We start from the raw sequence: 12,854 nt of genomic DNA, 5'->3' as shown, positions 1-12,854 counted from the left end.
CAGATCCAGTTGTTGCTGAGGCAGTTGGAAATGCCTCGGGCCATCCCATCAACTGACATACTACTACCATTGAATCATAGAATGCTTAAGTTTGGAAGGGACCTCTAGAGGTCATCTAGTCCAAATCCTCTGCACACGCAGGGTCACCTAGAGCATGTGGCACAGGACTGCATCCAAGCAGGTTTTGAAGATCTCCAGAGAAGGAGACTCCACAACCTCTCTGGGCAGTCTGTTCCAGCGCTCTGTCACCCTCACTGTTAAAAAGTTTTTCCTTAAGTTCACGTGGAACTTTTGGTGCTTCAGTTTGTGGCCATTACCTCTAGTTCTGTCAGTGGCCACCAGGGAAAAGAGGCCAGCACCATCCTCCTCACTGCCTCCCTTGAGGTACTTATAGACACTGATTAGATCCCTTCTCAGCCTTGTCTTCTCCAGGCTGAACAGGCCCAGCTCCCTCAGCCTCTCCTCATAGGGCAGATGTTCCAGGCCCCTGATCATCCTTGTAGCCCTGCGCTGGACTCTCTCCAGCAGCTCCACATCCCTCTTGTACTGTGGGGCCCAGAACTGGACACAATACTCCAGATGCGGCCTCACCAGGGCTGAGTAGAGGGGCAGGATCACCTCCCTCAACCTGCTGGAGAAGCTCTTCTTAATGCACCCAAGGATCCCATTGGCCTTCTTGGCCACGAGGGCACACTGCTGCCTCATGGTCAACTTGCCGTCCACCATGACACCCAGGTCGTTCTCCGCAGAGCTGCTCTGCAGAAGGTCAGTCCCCAGCCTTTACTGGTGTCTGGGGTTATTCCTCCCCAGATGGAGGACCTTGCACTTGGCCTTATTGAATTTCATGAGATTTTTCACCGCCCAGTTGTCCAGTCCTTCCAGGTCCCTGTGGATGGCAGCGCAGCCCTCTGGGCTATCAGCTACTCCTCCCAGTTTGGTATCATCAGCAAACTTGCTGTGGGAGCACTCTGTGCCTTCATCCAGGTCATTGATGAATAAATTGAACAGGACTGGACCAAGGACTGACCCCTGGGGGACCCCGCTAGCTACAGGCCTCCAACTAGACTCTGCACTGCAGATCACCACCCTCTGAGCTCTGCCATCCAGCCAGTTCCTAATCCACCTCACTGTGCACTCATCTATCCCACACTTCCGGAGCTTGCCCAGGAGGATGTTGTGAGGGATGGTGTCAAAAGCCTTGGTGAAGTCGAGCCAGTCATTTCATCATAGAAGGCTATCAGGTTAGTCAAGCAAGATTTCCCCTTGGTGAATCCATGCTGACTACTCTTGAGCACCTTCTTTTCCTCCATGTGCCCGGAGAAAACAGCCAGTATGAGCCATTCCATCACTTTTCTGGGGACAGAGGTGAGGCTGACTGGCCTGTAGTTGCCTGGGTCCTCCTTCTTGCCTTTTTTGAAGACTGGTGTGACATTGGCCTTCCAGTCTTGGGGCACCTCCGCCGTTCTCCAGGATCTTTCAAAGATGATGGAGAGCGCCTTAGCTATGACCTCTGCCAGCTCACGCAGCACTCTGGGGTGCATCCCATCAGGGCCCATGGACTTGTGGGTATTGAGTTTCCTTAGGTGCTCTCTGATCCAATCCTCCTCTACCCAGGGCAAGTCTTCCTCTCCCCCGGCTTCTTCTCTTGTCCCTAGGGCCTGCGGCTCTAAAGGGCCTGTGACTGTGAGGCAATATCCAGCTGACTATAGAAGGCCTCATCAACCTCCTCGTCTTGGTCAGGTGGCCTGTAGCAGACACCCACCACAGTGTCTCTCACATTGGCCTGCCCTCTAATCCTTACCCACAAGCTCTCAACTCGCTCATCCTCCACTCCCAGGTTGAGCTCCATGCATTCCAGTTGCTCTCTCACATAAAGAGCAACTCCACCACCTCGCCTTCCCAGCCTGTTCTTCCTAAAGAGCACATAGGCTTCCATGGCAGCGCTCCAGTCGTGCGAGCTATCCCTCCACGTCTCTGTGATTCCAATGAGATGATGTCGCTGGGACCACACAAATTTCCAGTTCGTCCTGCTTATGACCCATGCTTCGCGCATTGGTGTACAGGCATTTCAGGGAAGTAACCAAGCCCGTAGGTTTCCCAGGAGGGGTGAAAGAGGACCCTCCGTGATCATTTCATAACCACACTTCCCCACTACCATACTCCTGCTGGATGCCATCTGACCTAGGCTGCGCGGTACTGTTCGCCGTGTCTGTGTGACACTCGCCTTCCCCCTTCTTGTCTAGTTTAAAGCCCTCCTAACCAGGTTGGCCAGCCTTTTGGTAAAGAGACGTGTGCCCCTCTTGCTGAGATGGATACCATCATTTCCCACTAGCTGGTGGTCATAAAACAGAGTCTCATGGTCATAGAAGCCAAAACCCTGTTGCCAAGGCCAGCGGCACAGCCAGTTGTTAATCTGCCATATCCGCCTTCTCCTCCTTGAATCCATTCCCCTCGTTGACAGGATAGAGGAGCACACTACCTGGGCTCCGTACCTTTGATGGCCATCCCTAGGGCTCTGAAGTCTTGCTTGATATCCCTCATTTTCCCCATGGCATCATTAGCGCCCACATGAAACAGTACCAGAGGGTAATAGTCAGACTCCTGAACAAGCCTTGGGAGCCTTTCTGGGACATCCTTTATTTGGGCCCCTGGCAAGCAGCAGACCTCTCTGGATGAGGGGTCCGGTCTACACATCGGCGCCTCCGTGCCCTGCAGCAGGGAGTCACCCACGACGATTATCCGCTGCTTCTTCCGGGTGCTCCTTTTCTCTCTTAGGGGGAGCAGCCTTGCAGCATGGACCAGACTGCCTCTCTGTAGACAGCCCCCTAGATGGGCCTTGGTTCAAGGCCTCCTCTATCTGATCCCCAAGTTCCAGGGCCTCGTACCTGTTGGATGTGGTCACAGGTGTAGGTGAGGTGGGCCATGGAAGGGATCTTCTGCCACCTCGAGTGGGAACCTGTTTCCATTATTGATCATCCCTCGATACTGTTAATTCTGCCCCCTCTGCCCTATGGGGTATCGAGGGGTTCTCTGAGTGGCTTTCCTGGGAAGACTACAGAACGCAGCTCCACCAGTCTATTTCTTTTTCACATTCCCTGATGGCCCTCAGCCGTTCTACCTCCTCCTTTAGCTCCGCCACCAGGCTGAGGAGGTGGCTGCTGATCAAGATGCTAAGGCAGGCTGTGTTTTCTCCAATCCCCTGGACCGCTGCATGTTTCTGTGGCGGTTCAGTCTGTGTCGCCGCAGTCTTCCTAGTGGAAGCTCTCCGCCAAGTGGAGACCATGGCTTTACCTAATCTCCCGCTGCTGGAAGAGTCTGGGGAGAGGATTCTTTTCCACACCTGGGAGGAGACTCCCTGACCCCTGCCTGCACCAACTGCCGCACCACGCCCTGCCTGATGCCCTGCGCTCCTGGTCGCTTGCGCTCTCTGGGGGCAGCTTTTGAAAACCCTGTCTGCCCTGCTGGCCCCGCCCCCGCTGAGTCAGAGCCGCCTCTGGCCGGGAGCTCAGCACTGCCCGCACCGGGGTCAGCGCTGGGGATGCCTCTCACTCTATGGTTCGCCTCTAGACAAGAGCTCCGGCACGAGCGTCTGCTCCAGAGCCCTTCCCTTCGAGATCACATCCGGGCAGGTTCTGAGTATCTCCAAAGAAGGAGACTCCACAGTCTCTCTGGGCAGTCTGTCCTGGGGCTCTGTCACCCTCACAGGAAAGAAGTTCTTCTTCACCTGGACATGAAACTTCCTATGTTTCAATGTGTACCTCTTACCCCTTGTTCTGTCACTAGCCACCAACAAGAAGAGTTTAGCCCCATCCCCTTTACATTCTCCCCTCAGGTATTTGGACATATGGATAAGGTCCCCTCTCAGTCTTCTCTTCTCCAGACTAAAGAGGCCCAGGTCGCTTAATTTTTCCTCATACGATAGATGCCAAAGTCCCTTAATCATGTTCATTGCTCTACGCTGGACCCCTCTAGAAGCTCCACATTCCTTTTGTACTAGGCTGTCCAGAACTGTACACAGTTACTGCAAGTGTGGCCGCACCAGAGCTGAGAAGAGGGGCAGGATGAGCTCCCTCAACCTGCTGGCAACACTCCTGAATGCAGGCCAGGATCCCATTGGCCTTCTTGGCTAAGAGGGCACATCATTGCTGCCTCACGCTTACCTTGTTACCCACCAGGACTCCCAAATCCCTCTCCACAAAAGGGTTTTTTAGCAGCTCAACCACTAAGGATATTTCTGGAAAATATGTCTCAGGAAACAGTGGCATTTATTCCAAGGAGTTTCTCAAAAGCATGCTTCTCTCTCATTTCTGTCAGTTTCCTTCCTTGTCTCTTCAGCAAAAGGCAAAGGAAAGGGAAATCGTCCCAGGGCTTCAGATCGGAGGAAAGCCGTGAGTCCCTTTCCCTCTTACTCTGACGTGATATTGCCAGGCCTGTGGGGACACAGAAGAGAAATAAGAAAGATTAGGACTGGCCTGTGTTCTTTTTCAGTGCATGAAGATCACTTCTCACCCCCTCTTCTGTCCCTTCACTTGAACCTTCCTCACAGCCCTCTAATGCCCCTAAGGTAATCCTAGCAGGTCAGCACAGGTATGCATTGTCTTATGGACATGACTGATGAGCTGAGCTAAACCAAAACTGTGCATGCCCTAACTCTGAAAGACCTAGCAGGTACCTTCCCACGAGAACCAAAGAGGGCCTTCTCATGTCTTTCTGGGAACGCAGTAGTAACATATGTATTGCAATTTGTATAACATATGTATTGCATATAGTATGACCTTCACCCTTTATAGCAAAGCCAGGACAATGTCAGCCAATGGGGCCAAATGAAGCCTCAGGAAGGCATCTTTCACACTCACTGCCCAGAGAAGTGAGTTTGCTTTCCCACAAATCCACAGGGCATATGGATTTTCTCAGTCAGTAGCACATACCTCTTCCACCCACTTCCCCACTCGATTGTTAACTTTCTGAACTGGGGGCATGGCTGCAGGACGGCCCTTCCTCCTGCCCTTCCTTGGCTTCTGGGAGGATGTCCCGGGGATGGCTGGAAATACGCTGAAAAGAGACAATATAGAGAGGTGCTGTGAGCACAGAGGGACTTTGCTCTCCGTCCTGTCCTCACAGGATTCTGCAGCTGAAGGCAGTTCTGTTGGCTGTTGCCATGAATGATGTGGGCTCGACTGACTGTGTTCACATGAACAGAGACAGAGATCACCCCCCGCTCAAATGCCCAGAGCTGCAAGATGTGACCACAGGAATGCTCCGTATGCCCAGATACAGGCTCTCTCTTGATGCAGCAAGGAGAAGAGCAGGTTTCATTACAGGTGGAGCCTCTAAGGGACACAGATCCCCCATCCTGGCAAACATATTGAACGCTGTCTGAAAGTCCCAGCTCCTTCATGGGATCCAAAACTCTTAGAGCTGCCTGGAACCTGTTGCACCTAGGAAGCATCTCACCCACACAAGCACACGGCTACAGGGTCACCCTCATCCGTTCCTCCAAGTGTCTCACCTGCCATAAGTTCCTTTTCTGTCAGGTTTCGTCCCCTGTTCTCCTGGCATATTTCTGTTTGCAAGTGTCGGTGGCGCGCCACTTTTTCTGGAGAGGAGACGATTGGCAGGAACATTTCCTGTAGGCAGAAGACAAGAAAACCCTTCAGGACAGCATTGCAGAGGGCTCTTGAAAAGGAAGGCTATGCAGTTCTTCTCAGCCTGAGGTCAAATTGTGAGGTGTCAGGCTGATTCCTCTGAAGCCTTTATTCCTGGCTGGACTTTGGCCATTCTGGACACTGCCTTCTCTCTGTCTTTTCATTTGTACTTTACAACATCATTTCTTGGACTAGCGCTTTTCTCACTCTCTGTCCCGTTGTGAAAAAGGAGACTTGCTGGGATGTATGGGTGGCCTAACAGAGTGTCTCTGAGGGCGGTAATTTAAGGCAAGGGAGCAGATCCTTGGATGTGCCTACTGATCTCACATGCCTAGAGTTCCTCTGTTGACACAATCAAAACCAATGAGTTGCTTTGGGGGTGTTTATGAGGCATGTTTAGGAGAGCAGGACATGGAAATGGAGGAAAGTTGAACTTGGAGATATTAGTACAGTTGGGAGCGTTGTGCTGCACTGAGGTCTTGTTCCCTCAGGACTCACTTGAGATTTGCCCTATTGGGGGAGCAGCGTCAACTCTAGCGCCTCATGCTACCTGAGCCATCACACTGTCACTTGAGTTCCGATGGCCTACCCAGGAGCACAGAAGGAGAAGGCAAAAGCCTCCACCAAGAAGCAGCAGGTCCATTACCTTCCTGGACAGTGCTGGCCTCTCCTCTCCTCTCCTCCTCCTGCCTGGCCTTTACAGGTGCGCCAGGTGGATTTCGATCTCTACTCTCCAGCTTGTACCTGGAAAGCAGAAAAGGCATCACGCTAAACGCGAGGGGGCACTGCACTTCCTTTGCACCTGGTGTGAATAGTGGGGACACAGGAGCATTTGGGAGGTGCTGGGAAGTCCCTCTTTTTTCAAAGCGCAATAGGCAGAAGAGGCCAGATGCTGGAGGAGTCTCTCAGAAAGGTGAGAGGCATCATGAAGACCTCCAACACCTGGAGGGGATGACATTTCTTCTCTGACTCTTCCCTGTGCTTCCTGTGAAAATGCCAAAGCAATTTCAACCCAAATCCCCTGTGTGCTTTTGGGATCATCACCCATCTCCTGTTCCTGCTCCTGTTCAGGCAGAACACTTTAGTCCTCTTTCCTACTCCTTTCCAGCATCCTTTCTAATTCCTGTCTCACCCTCCAGATCTCTTGCAAGCCTTCCCAAGTACATCTCCATGCATGTGTAAAAAAGAACCTGTATCTCCCAGACACGTAATGGAACAAAACACTTAGCACCATGTGAGCCAGGAGAAAGCTTTTTACTTGACTAGTACAGGCTTTACTTTGGCCTACATAGGTCTCTGCCCCTCCGCCAAAAAAAAAAAAAAAAAAAAGAAAAAGAAAGAGATGACTCAAGTGAATATTTGAAAACACCATTGTGAAGCATTTCATTCATGCAGATGTCACAGAAGAACAGAAGACTTGAAAATGTCCCAAGGTAGCAACTGCCAGGAACCTTTACTTTGATGCACATTTGAAAGGGTTGCTCATGAATGGCTTTCTGAGTAGCCTTCACAAGGCTCGGAAACACAAGGTTACAAAACATGCCATGAGCAGCTGCTTTCTTGGCCAGCCAAGGGCTAAGAAGGAAACATACTCACTCAGGAAAGACAATGACATGACCAGAGCGGGTCTGCGAAAGTGCAGTTTCAGAGCCCGACAGCACCGAATTCCTCATCTGCGGCATCTGCAAACGAGACAGACATCTGGGACATGGTACCAAGAATATTATCCAAGTGCTCACAGGGGAAACAAACTCTTCTACTGCTTAGAGAAGAAGCTGGTTTTGAAACTTTCGATTGTTCTATTCCCATCAGCAGCCCCTCAGTTATGCACCATAACAAGTGGAGAGAAAAAAAGGAGAAGGGGGAGGAACATACTCAGGCCTTTGGCAAGGGTCAGCATTCAGAGAGTCAGTTAGCTTAAGTCTTTCCAAATGCAGAAATCAAAGGAGGCAAGCACATGAGAAGGCATTTCACTAAGTGGGCCACTGTGTTTTTCCTGCTGTCTAGACCTGATGCCTCCTCAGCTGATGAAGAAGGGGTCAGATGTGGGGTTAACCCCACAGTCTCTCCCAACATTCTCTCCCTCTGGGCCTTGCTCGTTCTGTGCCTCTGCTTCCTGCCCAGAGAGTGGGGTGAGCACTCATCACTGATTTACACGCTGAACTAGGAATGCTACAGAGCAAGAGGACCATGAGGATCCAATATTGTGAGCAGTTTATCCCAGTCACACTCAGGCCCTCCAACGTCAAAGGGAGGGGAATGAGGTCAACACAAAGTTGACAGAGAGGTCTGACATCTCCATTTGCCCTGGCAACTTTATCCCATGAGGAGATCAGGCCGAGCTTCCGGGGGGGGGCCCAGAGCAATAGTTTTCAACAGCTTAAGGGGAATCAGCTGAGCTTGCTGCCTTACCATACCAGACATGTTCTAGAGAAAAATAGTTTCCGAGGACATCCTCACAAAAAGGGGCATGAAAGCAAGGCTTTTTGCAAGGAGCAAAGTCTGGTGGGACAAAAAAAACCCACAAAGCCTCCTGTTGTCTTGGCCTTTTTTCCTGAGATTGTTGAAATTGGCTCCTGGGTTGTATGAATCTTGAGTGGACCCAGTACACTTCTGCACAGGTTCAACTTCATTGCCAAGTCCTCTGAATGCCCAAGACAATCTGTCCCGGTAGCTGGCATTCCTCTCAGCCAGGACTGTCCATGTCCTTCCACAGTTTATGGCAGGCTAATAGAATTGCATTGCCTTGGGAATTCAAAAAGGTAATGGGGAGCACTGGAGAACTGGAGAACTTACCGCAAGAAGAGCCGCTAGCATCTGGTCGGTCCCATTAAGTCTTTCCAGGAACTCTTTGTAAAATTGCATTTTCACATCTGCCCCTTCAATTATAAGCATGCCAATGTTCTTGAGTACAAACACAACATTCTTCCCACTCTTGATGCAGCGGCGGAAGAGGCGCAGGGTCTCCTTTACGCCAGCCTCCACCGTTTCACGGGGAAGAAGGACGTATGCGGCTATGTGAGCAAATTTCAGGGGCTCACAAAGCTTATGGCCTAGGAAGCAGACCAAGAGGAACAAAGTTACTAGCAGAACACACTGAAACACAGCACCAACAGCTTTGTGGTCTTCAAGCAAGCAGCTGCTCAAGAACTTCTTGCACTTTCTGGGAAAAATCATGCGGGAAGATGCTCAAAGCACTCTGCAAGCAGATGTGCCAAGCAGACAGCAATGCCTTCTCCCCTACTACAGAGTAGGAAAGAAATGGATACAATCATCTCCTACGAATGTGAGGCTCGATGGCAGGACAAGGAGAGGAGGAAGGGAGCAAGTTGCCTTAATGGGTGCCAGGTCACAGGACTTGGGCCAAACTCTGTCCTTTCCACATTGAGAAAGATTTCACTGGCCCATGTCACATGGATGATAGAAAGAAGGAAAAAAAAAAACACTCACTGGTGTCCCATTCTCTATTTGAGGGCTCTGTAAAGCTGACTTTGGCCTACTACAAGGTGCAAGGGGAAGGGAAAAAGCAGCATGAATGCTGCTATTTGCCTTTACAGAATGTCAGCTAAAATGAGGTCAGGGAGAGAGGGAGTATAATGGTAATCGCCATGCTGAGGTCCTGAGAGCTACAAATGGAAGCTGTTTGGAGAACGTGGTGATGGAAGTCTGGAGCTCTAACAGTCACTGCTGAATAGAATTTATGCCCTGCTCAAAGATGTCCCAAAAAAAGGGAAGCCCAAGTTTCAGCATGTCCTCTTACCAGGGGCATAGGACTTATCATAGGTGCGGCTGTGAACCTCCGCAATACTCTTTGAAAGATTGAACACGGGTCTGTGAACAGTCACAAGGCCGTATTTCCTAACAGCGACTTGCTCCGTCACCACACCAAAGGTGCCAAGCCGAATAACTCTGACTCCCTGCAAAGAAGAAGGAAGAAAAGCATTATTCGAGTGCTAGGTGAAGAGGCTTCTGACTGGTCAGCTGCATGAGGATGGAGCTTAGTGTCCTGCTCAATCCTGCTGTGCAAAGGGGATGAATGGAGGAGTGGGGAAAGCCTTGGAGAACCCTTGGAGAATGTCTTTAGAAGAGCACCTGAGGTGTTTTCATTCCCCTTCTTCTCCATGCTCTCAAAAAATGCTAGGAAACATAGAGAACTCATCCCTCAAATACCTCCAGTGCAGAAGAAGGGCTTCTGGGGAGATGCATAATGGCAGACCCACCTTGTTCAACATCAGCTGATCTCGAATGTACTCAGAGACTCCTTCCCAGATAGCAAGGGTCTCTGGAAAAGAAGTGGAAGACACATCAGGCTCTGTGTGGCCCCGCTCACAAAGGTGCAGCACATGGTTAACCAAGGAGGTGACACGTGCAGTCGTACTCAATGAGCAAACTGAGTCCAACCCTGAGAGGGTCTCAGCAGCTGAGATCGAGATGGCATTAATGGGGAGGCCTGGCAGCTCAGGTAGGCCTTCCCCACTGGGAGACCCCTGTGGCAGGGACTCCTGAGTGGGGTGTCCTGGGACAGTGGGGATAGCATGAGGGTTGGGAGCCAGGAATCCTGGCAGCCACACTGCCAAGTGAGGCAGAGGGGACCATGAGCCTGGGCTCTGGCAGCAGTTCCACCCCATCCACGCTCCTCCAGCCCCAGGCTTTCCACAGCCATGTTCACAGTTCATGATCTCCGTGAGACTTCCCGAGATAGAGCTCCCAGAGGCCTTACCGTGTGCTGGCAGCACTGGCAATGGCTGCCCATGGGACCTGCCATGGCCAGGGTCCCAGAGCTCCATCCTAGTTTCTTTGCTCTGGATGAAGAGCAAACAGGAGGTGATGAGGAAACAGCTCCTCTCCTGCTCCTCCTGTACACGTCACCTGTGCTACTCTGGCCGCCCCTCGCTGGTTCCCGCTCAGGGTCGTGGGCTCCTCGCAGCAGAGCAGAGCCGAGAGCAGTCCCAGCGCGTGGGCTCTCCCAGGCTCGTCGCGACGTGTGAGGAAAGGTCGCAGCGTGCGCTCTGACTGCTGTGCCTGTGACACGGGATGTCCCCTGTGAGCACAGCCCATGTCACAGAGGGGTCTGACCCTCCTCACCACGGGCCAAGCTAGGGCTGGCCCTGCGGTGGAGAGGGACTTCATGGGGTGCTCAGGGGCTGCCCTTGCGCTACACAGACTGTGAAACAAAGATGAATCCTCCTTTCACCGTGGGTCTTGGCTTAGTCGGGCACTGCAACTGCACGCACATGGCCATGGCTCCGCGCGCAAAACCTGTCTGCCAGGGAGGACGACGAGCTTCACGCCACACTCACCCCACAGCTGCATAGTGCAGGTGGCTGCTGCCACCACGGGAGGGAGTGCTAACCACTGAGCCCACCAGCCCACTGAGCTGTTCAGGGTGGTTTGCAGCCAGCCTGACTACAAACTGCTGCCTAAGGAAGTATGAAGGCCAAACTCACTGTGAGAACGAGAAGGATAAGTGAAGTGAGATCACCAAATTGAGGGATGAGATCCCCCGCTCTGGAGTTTGCGCAGGCGCAGTCCTAGAAGGATGATATAACAGAAAGAGGGAGATTTACCCACCCCTGGGTGGTCTCCTGGCATGTACTGGCCCTAAGTGACCGGACGCCCCAGGGGATAAAATACGAAGGTCAGATTTGGGGGACGGAGACTCCCAATATTGAGGCCAATGTTGTCTTCTGCGGGGATGCCCGCTATGATTGAGAGCCTGCCAGCCCCTCCAGAATGCTACCTTGGGGAGATGCGTGGTCTCGTAATTCTGCTGGCAAGTATTATTCAGTCAGTAACTTTTTCGTATTCACATGTACTAACCAATTCTTATTCGTTTGTACTTGTATCTATGTTGTGTTAATTAAAGGCATCATTGTTATTAAGTCTACTTTTTGTCCTTGGATTGCCAAATCCTGAGCCCATTTGGCACACATGGGATGCAAGGAAGTCAAAGGGAACACCTGATAGGTCTGTCCTACCAGCTTTGGTAGGACACTCAGCCATGGCTTGAGCACCAGACTGACACAGAGACCTCTACTCATGATGAGAATATAATGCAGGGAGTCATTTTTGGCCACACAGTGATCCCAGGACATGGCAGCCAGGAGAAGGCTTTTGATGTTGCTCAGTAAAACCATAAAATGCACCTGGGCAGCACAGTCAAGGAAGGAGAACTTGCCAGCTTCTGCCAGAAAATCCAACATCATTTCTAGCCAAGTGACTGATATGTAGCAGATAGCCTTAAACTCTGATGAAACCAGGACGAGAACAGCTGTTTATGATATACGCTTACAAAAGCATTCACATTATCCAAGTGAAAACCACAGGGTAGTTTTCCTAAGAGAAGACTTGAATTCACAAATACACAAAGTTTTAATATTTCTTTGTTTGTTTTCCTGGCATACTTACTTTTTTTTTTTTTTTCTTTTAGGTTTATTTTTGGAGTTCTATGCCAAATGCCAAATTTTGGAGTGCTATGCCAAATCTCCGAGATAAAAATAGGATTTTAGGAGGGGAAAGTGGTCAGCATCTGATTCTTAATCTACCTACCTATGCATATGAATGAGTAGGAAGATTTGAATTTTTACTCATTGTTCCCATCCTTTCCTTAAAAGAGAATCTTTCTATTACGGGCACAGATCTGATTTTGAATTCTTCCGTCTCACTGTTCAGTTTCTCCCTCTCTTTCTGGCACTCCTCAGCATTTCTTCTCTTTCTGCATCTAATTTTTGAGAGCCTCCCATCTTATTTCTATCAGCTATAGCTTGTACTTCAAAGAAGAAGCATTAACTGATGTTACTCTCCAGCAGAACACTTTATTTGAAACTTGAAAACTTCATTTGAAAACATGACTATATGATGAAAATTTAGTAAAACTAGTAATAAAAATTGACAGCAATTTATTTTCACTTTACCACTCCATTTTGAGTAGTCTTTCTGTTCCTTTCAGTCTTAAAGCCTTTTGTTCTGATTAGGAGACTGTTTTGTGCCCAACAACCACATAGCACCACACAGACATCCATCACTGCCTAAAGTGCAGGAGAATATTGGTGGGGCCTGACACAACAGTGCTGCCGTGAAGCTGACCTTTGAGACGTGCTATTCCTCAACATTGGCTGTAACAGGCCACATTCTGACGGAAGACACCATGAATGCTGAGATCCTGTTGAGATTTGTCAAGGACTGACTTCCTACAAGCCACGATGATTC

This window comes from Tinamus guttatus, unplaced genomic scaffold (genome assembly GCF_059628265.1).
Source record: "Tinamus guttatus ecotype Peru unplaced genomic scaffold, ASM5962826v1 Tinamus_guttatus_pri_ptg000618c, whole genome shotgun sequence".
In the NCBI taxonomy this organism is placed as follows: Eukaryota; Metazoa; Chordata; class Aves; order Tinamiformes; family Tinamidae; genus Tinamus; species Tinamus guttatus.
Note: the sequence above shows the minus strand (reverse complement) of the source record.